We start from the raw sequence: 14748 nt of genomic DNA, 5'->3' as shown, positions 1-14748 counted from the left end.
ATCACCACCTCCAGAGTAGACTTGTCCTGAGTAGTGATGACCTTGGAAAGAATTTTATGTGGCAGTAAAATGTGCCACCCGGCTTCTAATTTCCTCCCTCTTCCCCTTCCAGTTGTAGATGAGGTCATTGATGCCTTTCTGTATAGATTCAGGCATGCTGCCATCCTGAAGCATACTCTCATCCACTTCCAGCAGGTCTGATCCAGAGAGCCAACAACAACTTGGCTGGTTATCCACTGGTTCTGGGGCTTTAAATCAGTTGGAGGTACTTTATGGCCTTGGTACTCCCAGAATTCACAGTTTGTCCAGACTATTCCATGGATATCCTGAATTTTTCTGAGTAAAGTTGGTCACAGGAAAGCAGATGCTGAAGATTCATTGCTAAGTTCAGTTTAATGTTCTTTCATGAAGTGGTAACTTTGACCAGCAGAACCAAAGCATCCATTGTTGCAATCTGGTGAGGAATCTGGTTACTCACCTGTCATCCGAGTGAACTGTTATCAGAAATCCAGCATCTTTTCTCAGGCTGGCTTCCGGCTGATCACTAACCAAGAGAATTTCTAGCAGAGTACAGTTCAAAGACATCCATCTACTGTTCTGTCCACATTTGACTAAAGTATCAAGCCGAGTAATTCAATAGTGCCTTATTCATTGGTTGGTCTTATCAAATAGATTGAATAACCTAATGAATGAGCCCCCATTCAAGTATAGGTATAGATTTACAATTTTGAGGTTTCTAAGATTATTCTAATTTTGGATTACATTTTAAGACCGTCTCTTTAATTAAAGATAAATTGAAGAAGATTGTGTGACCTATTGGAGTCTGACTGACAGCAAGCAGGAGTAATTTGATCGCTAGAGTTTAAAGGGTGAGGGAGCAGGCAGAGATTCTTTTACCAGGAAGAAGTTTAAGCCTGGAGCCAATGAGCAGGCTGTGTGCCAGAAAATGTCCCAGAAAGCACTCAATAAATAATCTATTCTAGGTGAAAGGACAAGCTTGCCACATTTGAGTCTTTTGGAATGTTTATTCAAGGTTTTGGTTCTGTTTAATTGAGCTATTTTGAAGAGAGTGATGGTATTTTTGGATAGATTTCAGTGCATTTACTTACACATTTTGATGAGGTTGGTTTATATAGTTTTGGTACATTTTAGTCAATTTTCTGATTTACATTTGAGGTCATACTTTGTCAGGCTAGTTACTGTATTTTGATAGGGATCCTGTTGCAGATTAACATGCTTGCTGATGTACTTTCAGTTAATCTGTTAGTTTATTTTGGTACATTTGATTATCTCAGCTTCTTTTGAACAAAATTGCATGTATACGGTTGGTCTTACTCTATCTTGATGGGTTTTGGTAAATTTTGAGTGTTTTTTTTGAGGTTTACCATTTTATTTGTAGCTTTTATTGTAGTGTTTTTAACTGTGTAGTCCATTTGCATTTGTCTGTGTATTTTAGTAAATTTAGCTTGACAGTGATGGTTTTACAAGTGTATTTTGAAGGTTCTGTTGGCTAGCCTTCTGTTTACCTTTGGCATATTTGGGCAGATTGTCAGTAAGTTTGAGCAGTGATTTAAGTGTCATTGCCATTTTAGTTTATTTTTGTACGTTTATACATACATACATATGTATTTCAGTTGTTTAATAGTCTAATTTTTTAATGCATTTTGATCTGTTAAAATTCATTCTTGGCATTTAGCATCGTGAGCACTAGCTGCCTCCCACATCTGCCCTTTAGAAAGTGGTGGTTGGTGATTTTCTCAGAATCCCTATTGCGCAGAAAAAGGTCGTTCAATCCAACAACTCTGCACCAACCCTCCGAATCTGATCCCACACTATACCTGTAACCCCGCATTACCACATAGCCTGCACATCCCTGGATACTAGGACGCAATTTAGCATCGTGCTGTGAGACAGCAATAGTAACCACTGTGCCACTGTGCCACCCTTGAACTGCTGCTGCCTGAGTGGTGGAAATACTCCATTAGTGCTGTGAGCTGGGACTTCCAGAATATTGGCCGGGGACAATGAACAAACAGTGATACATCGCTCTTGCAACCAAACTCACTGGAACTGCACTAGTGTCTTCTTTTGTTAGGCCGCCCACACCCTCCATGGTTTCAGATGACTTGTTTCCCCACTAAAGTATGAGTTCTCAGATGACTGAAGAGTCCAATGCATGACCTGTGAGCATTTGAAATAGGAGTGAAAAGTAGATCATTCAGTCCCTCTAGTCTACTCTGGCATTCAATAAGATCACGGCCAATCTATTTGAGTTTTGAATTCCACACTCCCATTTACGGTCTCTGTCTCGGGTAGGGCTGACTGTGGTTGCGGAAATGACGGGCTGAGTTGTCCAGGTTACTATACCCTTCTTTTTCCGTCGGTGCTTGACTTCAGCCTGTCATTGGTGATGGAACCTAAGGTGTACAGATCCGTCCCTGCCACTCTGGGTGGTCTTGGCCCAGGTTTTCCCAAGTATTGATGGGAATGTTGTACTTCTCAGGGAGGCATTGAGGGTACCCTCGATGCATTCCTTTATCTTCCCGGGTCTCACTTGTCATGTTAAAACTCCAAATAGAGCACTTGTTCCTTATATAATTACTCACGTATTTCCATTTTCATCTCACTCACAATTTCTCTCTCCTGTCTCCATGGTCACCTACTGAGGCTCAGGCTTCTCTTCATTGAATCTATGCAGTGTGGAAATAGGCCTTTCGGCCCATTGTATCTGTACTGACTCTCTGAATAGTATCCCACTTAGACCATTCTTTCCATATAACCCTGTATTTCCCATGCCTAATCCATCTATTCTGCACATCCCTGGACACCATGGGCAATTTCTCACAGCCAATCCATCTAACCTGCTCATCTTTGGACTTTGGGAGGAGCACGCAGACACGAGGAGAATGTGCAAAACACTGCACACACAGTCACCCGAGGGTGGAATCGAATCTGGGTCCCTAGTGCTGTAAGGCGGCAGTACTAACCACTGAGCCACCAGTCTTCTCTGTCCTCACCCATGAATGGAATCCCACAAAAGTTGATAACGCTATGTTCCATCTTTTCCCTGGATCTCATTGTTATCTCTATGCGATCAGATGAATTATTGAATGTAAAGTTGGAGACATGGCACAACTGCTTCAACTTGAAATGTGGAAGGATGAAGTCAATGACACCCCCCTTCGCAACTTTTCACTAAAATCTCTCTTCCACTGACTGCCTTGTCAGTCAGGATTAATTTTTTTAATCAATAGCTGAGTTTCCAATGTTATATGCCGTCCCTTAACAAATTCATCATTTCATTTCACTCTGTTCTATTGCAAGTAAATTGCTCAAAAACATTTTAATCATCTTGAGACTCAATTTGCCTTGATGTTCATGAACATTAATTTATTCAAGTCTCCATTGTCTGTCCATTTCTCAGACCTCGTTGACCTACATAAACACCCCTTGCCTCCAACTGCTCAGATGCTGAAGCAGTCCTTGTCCAAGTTTAGCACAACATCCAGGCTTGGGCTGCTAAGTGGCAAATAACATTCATGCCACACAGAGCCGGGACATGGCTCTGTCAACAGCTGGAAGTCTAACCACGTCAACTTGACATTCAACATCATTATCATTGCTAAGTTCTGCACCATTAAGCTTGTGGAGTTCAGTATTGGCCAGTAATTGGCCAACATTAGGTTACTGGATCAGTCTCTCAAATGTTGTGTCTATAAGATCAGAGGTTGTAGGTTCTGAGACAAGTGTTTTGCCTTCAGAACTCAAGCAAAAGGTACAAGTGGCAAGTGACATTCAGGCCACACAAATGCCACGCTATGACCATCACAAGAGACAATCTAACCGCTGCCCATTGACATTCAATGGTGTTACCATCACTGAATCCCCCACTATCAACATCCTAGGGGTTACCATTGACCAGAAACTCAACTGGACTCACCACATTAACAGAGTGGCTACAAGAGCAGGCCAAAAGCTGGGAATACTGCGACAAGTAACTCATCTCCTGACTCCTCAAAGTCTGTCCACCATCTACAAGGCACAAGTCAGGAGTGTGATGGAATACTCACCACTTACCTGGATGAGTGCAGCCCCAACAACACTCAAGAAGCTTGACACCATCCATATCAAAGCAGCCCGCTTGATTGGCACTACATCCACAAGCATTCACTCTCTCCACCACCGATGCTCAGTAGCAGCAGTGTGTACTATCTACAAGATGCACTGCAAAAATTCACCAAAGATCCTCAGACAGCACCTTCCAAACTCACTACTTCCATCTAGAAGGACAAGGGCAGCAGATATATGGGAATGCCACCACCTCTAATTTCCTCTCCAAGTCACTGAACATCCTGACTTGGAAATATATTGCCGTTCCTTCACTGTCACTGGGTCAAAATCCTGGAACTCCCTCCCTAATAGCATTGTGGGTCAACCCACAGCAGGAGGAATGCAGCGGTTCAAGAAGGCAGCTCACCACCATCTTCTCAAGGGAAACTAGGGATGGGCAAGAAATGCTGGCCAGCCAGTGACGCCCACATCCCACAAAAAATGAGTAGAAAAAAAAGTACTGGGTGCGATGGAATACTCTCCACTCATTTTTTGGCAGCATGATGGCACAGTGGTTAGTGTCAGAGACCTGGGTTCAATTCTAGCCTTCGGTGACTATGTGAAGTTTGCACATTCTCCTTGTACCTTTGCTGGGTTCTGCTGGGTGCTCCAGTTCCCTCCCACCGTTCAAAGATGTGTGGGTTAGGTGGATTGGCCATGATAAATTGCCTTGTAGTGTCCAGGGATGCGCAGGCTAGGTGGATTAGCCATGGTAAATTGGGGGTTACATGGATAGGGTGGGATACTTTTTGGAGGGTTGGTGCAGACTGAATAGGGCAAATGGCCTCTTTCTGCACTGCAGGAGTTCTATGATTTGACTAAGAACAGACGGAGCAATATTCAAAAACTGAACTGCATGAGAATTTTATAATTTGGCCATTTTCTAGCCTGTGAGCCAAAGTAGGTCAATGTGCAGGAGTGAAAAGGAACTGGTGAAAGTTGGGATGTGGTTAGTGTGTCCAAGTTTATAAAAAGAAGAAGATAGGCAGGAATCCAGGAAAGCATGGATTAGCCATTAGTCTACATGTTCAAATCAGGTGGATTAGGGTTTTAGTAGCAGATTAGCTGAGATGGCCGATGTTAAAGAGGTGAAATAGGCTGTCTTGGTGATAAAGCAGAGCTGGATTTGGAAGTCCTGCTATTATGCTGAGATTGTAAATTGTCACCTTCAGATCAAGGCCAGAGGGCAGGGATGATGGTTAAGGAATGTAGTTTATGGCAAGCTTGAAAAGCCAGTGTCGTCCTAATATTTAGTTGGAGAAAACATTTGTTCATGCAGTGCTGGCAAGTAGGTACAAGGCACAATCAGGAATGTGATAGCTTACTCTCCAATTGCCTGAAGTGTGCAGCTCCAGTAACAATCCAGCTTCACACCACTCAGGATATAAAGCCCACACTGGGCTCCACATTGATCAGTTTCATCCTTTACTCCACCAATCACCATTGCTCTGTTGCTGCAGTGTGCACTATCTATAGGATGCCCTGCAAGAACTTGTCAAGGCTCCATCTCCCAACCCTGTGACCTCCACCACCGAGATTAAAAAGAGAGGCACACCACTTTCAGATTCCCCTCCAAGTCACCAAAAATCCAAACGTGGGAATCAAATAACGTGTCAAAGACCAGCATCCCATCACCAATCATCCTTCACTTATGAACCATAGAATCCCTACAGTGTGGAAGCAAGCCATTCAGCCCATTGAGTCCACACCAACCTCTGAACAGCATCCCACCCAGACCCAAACCCCCTACCCTATCCCTACATTTTCCATGGCTAACCCAACCTAGCCTGCAAATCCACAGACACTATAGGACAATTTAGCATGGCCAATCCACATAACTTGCATATCTTTGGACTGTGGGAGGAAACCAGAGCACCCAGATGGAAGCCAGCACAGACACGGGGAGAATGTGCAAACTCCAGACAGACAGTCGACCAAGGGTGGAAACAAATGCAGGTCCCTGGTGCTGTGGGGCAGCAGTGCTAACGAATGAGCCATCGTGCTGCCCCATTGGTAAACTTTGCATAAACTTTGACAAAAGCACTGCCTCTCACTGAGTCAGGCATTCATGGGCTCAATATCCCTGACATTCATTCTTTTATGTCAACCAGGTCTCCCTGATTGGACCAGGTTAACAGTCCTTATCAGGGAACTCATATTCTATGAGGTCCAGCTAGCTGATCTCATTACAATCACTACAGGGAAAATATCACTGTTCTTGCACAGTTGCTCTGTCAATAAGCTGAAAATACCGCCTAACCGTATTACCTGAACCACACGAACTGCAGCAGTTCATGAGAAATGTTCAACACCACTATTTCAAGAGGAAGTAGGGATGGAGAATAAACACTGTCCTTGCAAACGATACCCATATTCTGAGAAATAAAGGTTAATTAAAACTCCAGCAGTAATACCCACCCCTCCTTTCACAGTCAGTATCATTTTCACTTTAATACACCTCCCCCCCCCCCCCCCCCCCCCCCCCCCCCCCCCCCCGCAACCCCTATTCCCTGGCCAACATCTCTGTCTCAGGCTTGCTGCAGTGTTCCAGCGAAGCTCTGCACAAGCTGGAAGGACAACACCTCATTTTCCGCTTGGGGACCCTGCAGCCCTCCGGTCTCAATATCGAGTTCAATCATTTTAGGGCCTAAATTCTCCCATGTCTTAGCTCCCTACCCCACTCACCAGACCTTGTTATCACATAGTCTGCCATTACACACTACCTACTGTTAGCCACTAATAGTCTCAATTAAGAGCTATTCATCATCCTCGTCAGATCGTTATTGACTTCTTTGTCTATCCAACTGCTCTTCTCTCTCTTTGGGCTCTATCTTTACCTATCGTTTACTCCTTACCCCCTCCCCCCACCCTATCTTCTGCCCATAAACTAACATTTTCCTAGCTACTATCAATTCTGATGAAGGGTCACTAGACCCAAAACATTAACTCTGATTTTTCTTCAAAGATGCTACCAGACCTGCTGAGCTTTTCTGGCAACTTCTGTTTTCCCTCCAGTATCATGACATACTCAGCAATCTGCAAACTTCCAATGCTGCTAACACTCCACACAATCCACTTCTGTAACTCTCAAGCCCAGTTTTGTTTGTAATGAGATATTTATCCAGCCTGTTCCTAAGGTTTTAATAAAAGAAGTGATAATAGATTTTGGTGGAACTTTTAGCTTCATCTATCCAAAGCCCCTTCTAACTGTGTTTGATCCACACATCCCTCCAGTATAAAGCCATTCAAGTGCTTTCAATCCACTTTAATCCTTTGTGCGTTTACAGTCAAGCTCTTGAAGGCTGAGGAAGAATAATTAGAACAATGCTTCTTGGCTGCAACACTAGTTCAAAATGCTTTTTTCTTCATTTCAGAATATTGTTGTAACTGTGTGATTTGTGAATATATTTTTGAGGGGCTGTCGATTGCTGAATGCACGCAACGAGCTGTATAATAATGTCACAAGTGAATGCATTTGAGGTTCACATTTATGGGAGCTACTGTAAATAATATCAGGATACAGTTTGCTCAATATGCAGTTATTGAAATAAGGATAAATGTTTGTAGGCCTTCTTGAGAATTCATAGACAACAGCAGTTCCTCTTCTGGATATCTTAATCTCCAAGATGTTCAATGTCCGTTCCCAAATCTTTACCGGTGGCCTCTCCTGGCAGTACTCTTGAGCAGCACATGGGTCTTCAGATTTGTTCTTTTTTAAATTGCAAGGGTTGAACATCAGCATTTTGTTAAAGAATTTCCAGAAAGCAAGAGAAATAAAATTATGCAGAGAAACGTCTATTTTTGTGGAAGTGATGCAAATGAGTCAGTACGTGCTTGTTCTGATGTATAACTTTATCAGTGACAACAGGAGACTGGAGCAGGGCCATGCTGGTTACAGGTTATGTCAAAACATGCCACAGCAGGAAGCAATTGCCCATATGTGCTGTTTACTTGAGCAGTCCTACATTAACCCTATTCTCCTGATCTTCCCCCATTGTCCAATGTTAATTTAAAACTACTCCCACTGCTCCTCTGATAAATCCATACTAGGCTAAATTCCACTCTCCTATTCTCTTATTAAAGCACTGCAACAATCCCAAACTTATCCCATTGCCCTGAATAGTTCTAAGTCACATTGCATCAATCTCAAACTAATCTCACCGATCCACTGTATAAACTATATGTGACTTGTATAAACCCCAAATTAAATCTGCTACCTTGTTCTCTCACTGTAGCATGGTAAATCCGCCACATCAAATGCTTAACTCGTGAAAGCTGTAATGGTTACTGCCTCAGCAGTTTCCCTAAATAAAGCACTTGATGCTCCAAAAATTGTCTATGAAGAAGTTTCCCCTTACAACCTCACTTGGTCTGTTTCTGATGTGTGACCACTGATTCCTCAACCAGAGGAAATGTCCTTCCCTATTCGCTCATTTGAAATATAATTTTAAAAAATAGCCCTTTTCTGTCTTCCCAGTCTTCTGACTTCTAATGAATCTAAACATTTCAAGTCCCAAGCAATTGAAAGAATATATACAATAAAGTATAAATGAAGCACAAAACCAGAATGTTAGGGAGGTATAGTTACAAAACATCTCCTTGTGTTGAAGAGAGCAGTGTGTTCGTAACTAGACCGCAACTGAACAGAAGCAATATTTTTGTGACTCAGTCTGCATGATCATGCAGAGATAAAGATCCAAAAATTCCCAGTGTGTGAATCGTTCTGATATTTATTTCACTTTTCTCTTCACTCCTTTAATCAAAATTGCCCCCACCCTTGTTTCTAAATTATAATTTTTCTCAAAAGTTCAGTAAACAGTGAGTACATACCCCTCTCCTGGACTGTTTGAGGTTCATCAGGAAACATTGCCAGTTCTGGTTCGATTCCAGCCTCAGGTGACTGTCTGTGTGAGTTTGCACATTCTGCCTGTGTCTGAGTGAGTTTCCTCTGGGTGATCCAGTTTCCTCCCACAGTCCAAAGATGTACATGTTGGGTGGATTGGCTATGCTAAATTGCCAAGTAGTGTCCAGGGAAGTGCAGGCTAGATAGATTAGCCATGGGAAATACAGGGTTATAGGGATAGGGTGGGGAGGGAGGGGGAGTGGGTCTGGGTCGATACTCTTTTGAGGGGTGGTGGACTCGATGGGCCAAATGGCTGCTCCCACAGTGTAGCGATTCTATGATCAATGCATGTAGATCTTGCACTAATTTCAAAAATACGTGAGTGGCACGTTGGAGAACAATCTTATCATCCTCTGATTCTCTCTAAGCCATGCAGCCATTTTGAGGTTCCATGCTGATGCATTGGCTTCCACTTCCAAAAGCTGCCGGCATTTTGGATGCTAGAGGTTTACGCAGGGGAAAAAAGATAATCAGATATGAATTGAAGAGCAATTTCTTCACCCAGAGAGTGGTGAGAATGAGGAACTTGCTGTCACATGGAATGGTTGAAGCAGAGAGCAAAAAGAAAATGAAGTAACTGTAGTCTTACCAATCTGTAAGGCTGCCCTCTCATTAGAGAGAGATAACTGATAGTGGCTTAACCTGATGATTGCTACACCTCAGGTGAAGAGGGAAGCTGAGAAGTAGAGTCTTTTATGGTAACCTCACCCACACTGTTGTTGTCACTCTGCATCACAAACCTGCCATCCAACCAACTGAGCTAACAGACATATAACTAAAGGTCCAAGGAGAGCTCCAGAGGATTCATACATGATTGAGGCAGGAAGTGAGGTACAAAGGCTTCTGTGGAGGACAGATTGACCTACAGAGCTAAATGGCCTTTTCCTGCACTGCAGTTTCTATACACTCTTATTAGTAGTCAGGAAACTGAGAAGCCTGCGGGGAAGTGTTGGCCTTGAACTCCTGTCTTGCTTGTCCAGCCTGCAATGAGCAAGACAAGTAAACATCTTTTTGTCCTTAAGTGGATAGCATGGCTGTGATTTTTAATAATCCCCTCCTGTAAGGGTTGGATATCACAGTCAGTGGAACTAAGGAGGAGCTGCACAGACCATCTGCATCAAGGCATCTAGCAAAATGGATGTTGATTCTACTTCTAACACCACAGTGTGTCAGAGAGGTTGGTTTGACAAATGATTGAGAACACTTATTGTAAACATCCTCTTATCAGATTAACTAAGAACCTTAGTTCTGGTCAGGATTAGCAAAACTGCTGAACCCCTGGTACAGTTATTTTCTATATTTAACCTCATGCTGAAACCATATTTCTATTGTTTAATGTACTGTCTCTTTTTGTGGAGAGAGACAGTTTTGCAACAATATTGGTTGAGTGAATTGACAGTGAATAACAAGGCCATTTGTTTTTATCTATTTCCAAACCCACACTTGACTGAAGATGTAAATTGGTGCATCGATCTTTCTGACCCCTTTCCAAACCTGCGCTCCCAAAATGACAGTCTAATAACTACATTTTTAAAAAATTTCCTTTGATTCATGGATATTCATATTCTCATTAAAGAGAAACTTTAAGAAGGAAGTACAATTGAGAACCAAGAAGAATACAAAGGTTCAAAGGGGAGGTGAGAAAGCAAATTTCTTAAGAGAAGCAAAGAGGAATTATGAGAAAATACTGGCAGCCAATATAAAGTTTCAAAGACTTTCCATTTGATTTGATTTGATTTGATTTATTGTAGTCACACATACCTAAGTACAGTGAAAAGCTTCATTTCATGAGCAGTACAGGCAGACCATAGCAGACAAGGACGTACAGATTATACAGTACTTAGAACGAGGCATACAGGTAGCAATTGCACAGGAGGTATGCAAAGCAAGATCAACATTAACAAGATCAACATTGTTCGAAGTTATAGAGTCCATTCAGCAGTCTAAAAACAGCAGGGAAGAAGCTGTTCTTGAACCTATTGCTGCATGTGTTCAAGCTTCTGTATCTTCTGCTTGATGAAAGACTTCCAAAGGCTTGTAAATAGTAAAAAAATGGTAAAACAAGAAGGGTTGATTTGAGACCAAATAAGCAATTTACACATGGAGGCAATGGGCATTGCAGAGTTGTTAAATAAATACTGTGCATCAGTCTTTACCAAAGTGGGAGAAGCTACCCAGGCCAAGACAGAGGAGGAACTTCGGTCACTAGAAAGGTTCAAAATTGATAAGGAAGAAGTGTGGTACCTGAATTTGAAAAGACAGTGGGACTGGAGGAGACGCATGCAAAGATGTAAAAAATGTGAGAGTGGAGATTGCAGGGGAACTGGCCATAATTTCAATCTTGCTTAGACTTGGGGGGGAGGTCCTATAAGACTGGAACATTGCTGACATTATGGCCTTGATCAAGAAAGGCTGTAAGGATAAGCTCAGCAATTACAGACCAGTCAGTGTGACTTCAGTGGTTGGGTTGCTTCTGGAAACTATTATTCAAGATAGAAATAATAGTCACAAGGAAAATGGTGGGTTAATTCAGAAAAGTCATCATGGATTTCCAAGGGAAAATTGTACTCAGCTACCTTGCCAGAGTTTTGTCAAGTGGAAACAGAGAAGTTTGATGAGGTCAAGGCTGTTGATGTGATTTACATGGACTCCACGTAACAGTGCCATACAATAGTGAGAAAAGTGATAGGTTGTGGAATAAAAGAACAGAAGCAATGTGGATACAAAATTGGCTGAGGAATAGCAAATAGTAATGGTCAATAGATAGCTTTTGGGCTGGAAGGTTTGTAGTGGAGGTCTCCAAGGATTGGTATTGAGACCTTTGCTTTCCCTGATATGTATTAATGACCTCAGTCTTGGTGTGCAAGGGGTCATTTCAAAGTTTGCACATGACATGAAACTTGGAAGAATTGTAAACTGTGAGGAGGACAGTGTGAAACACCAAGGGACATAGACAAGTTGGTGGAGTGGACAGACAGGTGGAAAATGAGTTTCAATGCAGAGAATGGTGAGGTATTGCACCTTTGTTGGAAGGGCATTGAAAGATAATATAAAGAAAGGGCAGGGGGGAATTCTAAAAGGGGTGCATGTGCCGGGTGCGGCCTGGAAATCTTTGCTTTGGCAGTTTCAAGGTGGATTCAGATGCCCAAGAGCTGTGGAGGGAACAAAAGATGAACTTTGTCATAATTTTGTCTTAATTATTTCTTTTTGCAATTTCTGTAAGAGAGACAAGATAATGTTGAACATGTACAAGACATTTATTAGACTCAGCTTGGGTATTGTAAACAGTAATGAGTGCCACATTATAGGAAGGATATGAACACACTGGGGAGAATGCAGAAGAAATTTACAAGAATGGTTCCAGAGATGAGAAACTGCACTTATGAGGGTAGAATAAGGACTGGTCTCCTTGGAGAGAAGAAGGTTAAGAGGAGATTTGATTGAGGTCTTTAAAATGATGTTGGATAGAGTAGATAGAGAGAAATTATTCCTGCTTGTAAAAGGAACAAGACTGAGAGGACACAGATTTAAATTGATTTGCAAGTGTAGGAAATGAAATGTAATCAACAATTTTTGAAATGCACTGCCTAGAAATGTGGTGGAGGCAGGTTGAATTGAGAGATTCAAGAGGGCATTAGATGTTTATTTGGACAGAAGTGATGTGCAAGGGTACAGGAAAAAGGGGAAAAGGCAGGAGATTGGTACTGGGTAATGATGCTTGTTTGAAGAGCTGGTGCAGGCATGATGGGCTAAATAGTATCCTTTTGCACCATAAAAATTCTGTGATCCTGAGAGACCAATTGTAAAGCACATTTCCACTCAGGATGCCTGGCATTTATTCTCGACTTCCCTTTACTCTGGCAAGTAATGATAGACCTGCCTCTCGGACTGTTGCAGTCACTGAAGGGATGGTCTCCCCCTCTCACTGTTCTTTTGGTTACAAAGCCTTGAGTCAGGTTCTGAAGCATAGTATTGTAATAACAGTAGTTTATCTCTAATTCAGAAAGCTGTCAAGTTTGTTGAGTGATGTTGGAGCTGCACCCATCCAGACAAGTGAGGAGTATTACATCACGCTCCTGACTTGTGCCTTGTAGATGATGGATGGGCTTTGAGGATCAGTAGGTGAGTTACTCGCTGCAATATTTCTAACCTCTGACCTGTTCTTGTAGCCATTGTGTTTATGTGGTGAGTACAATTGAGTTTCTGATCAATGGTAACCCTCAGGTACACCATCCAGGACAGAGCAACCTGCTTGATTGGCACTGTATCCACAAACATCCACTCCCCCCACCACCGCGCTCAGTAGAAGCAGTATATAACATCTACAAAATGTGCTGCAGAAATTGACTAAAGATCCCCAGACAGCACCTTCCAAACCCATAACCATTTCCACCTAGAAGGACAAGGGCGGCAGATACATGGGAAAACCAACCCCTGCAAGTTCCCCTCTAACCTACTCACCATCTTGACTTGGAATTCTATCATCGATCTTCTTTGTTGCTGAGTCAAAATCCTGGATTTCCCTCCCTATTGGCATTGTGTATCAAGCTACAGCACATGGACTGCATTGGTTCAAGAAGGCAGCTCACCACTATCTTCTCAAGGACACCTAGGGACAGGCAATAAAATGGTGGTCAGCCAACAATGCCCTCATCCCACAAGTAAATAAAGAAAATGCTTCTCAGAGGAGAATGTGGAGGAATGCTGTTCTCACAACTTGCAATCATTTACAATCATTGAATGGTTATTGAGCATGAAGAGGCTGCTAGCCCATCATTTCTGCATCAGCATCTGAAACTGCTCACATCTATATGTCAGAGTCCCATAATTGGCCTTCCCTGCACGGACAAGTCTTACACTGGGCGATATATTTATTGGCTCTCTGTAATGACGTCAATGTTGTCCTGGCCTTTGAGAAGACTAGTAGGAAGCAGTACTCAAAACAGGAAACTAATACACGGAGGAACTGAGTAGTTGCCCTCCCCCCACTAACCACTACCACCTACGCAGCAATATTTTTACTGAGAGTTATGTGGAGCGGTGTCATGGTTAACTCAAGCCATTCCATTGAATTCAAGCTGGGTTTCAAAACCATTTGGGCTTTCTCGTCCAAAATATTGTTACCAGGATAACCAGGACCACCACCTCTGCCTCTCTAAATGTTCTCTGTATTGTGAAGACTGTGGCAGATTCTCCTCAAATCATAATCCTGTGTGAAAGCTCCTGTGCATATTTAAAGGATTTTGCTGACTCTGAGTCATTGTCACATGGAGGGATTCCCATTCCATCCACCATGACTGGCCTTGCCAGGGGTTGAACATTGGGAAATACCCCAATTAAGTAACTCATTTACTTTCCAGTGAGCCAGTCACCCACAGATGAATCTTTTATGTGGTATGGCTGCCTGCTTCTTAGGCCAGAGTATTACCTGGTCTCTTATTTCTAAGCTCTTTTGCTAACTTCATACACAACCCCTGCTATCACTGGCTTCCATAACAGAGTTATGGCATCACTGACAAAGCCAGCCATTACTGTCTGTCTTTTATTGCCCCTGATATGGGACCAGTAGGACGTCTTCTTTGAATGTAGTTGAGTGACCTTCCAGGCCATGAGTTAGCAGTGAGAGTCAAGCATATTCATCGGACTTCTTTCCCTGATAGACTAGATTGGAATCTGGGAACATCCAGTTATTTCATGATCCCTATCAATGATACCATCATTTTTATTTCAGCTTT

Source organism: Rhincodon typus, chromosome 14 (genome assembly GCF_021869965.1).
Source record: "Rhincodon typus isolate 14 chromosome 14, sRhiTyp1.1, whole genome shotgun sequence".
Taxonomy (NCBI): Eukaryota; Metazoa; Chordata; class Chondrichthyes; order Orectolobiformes; family Rhincodontidae; genus Rhincodon; species Rhincodon typus.
The sequence above is the reverse complement of the archived record's forward strand: the minus strand, read 5'-3'. Positions refer to the sequence as shown.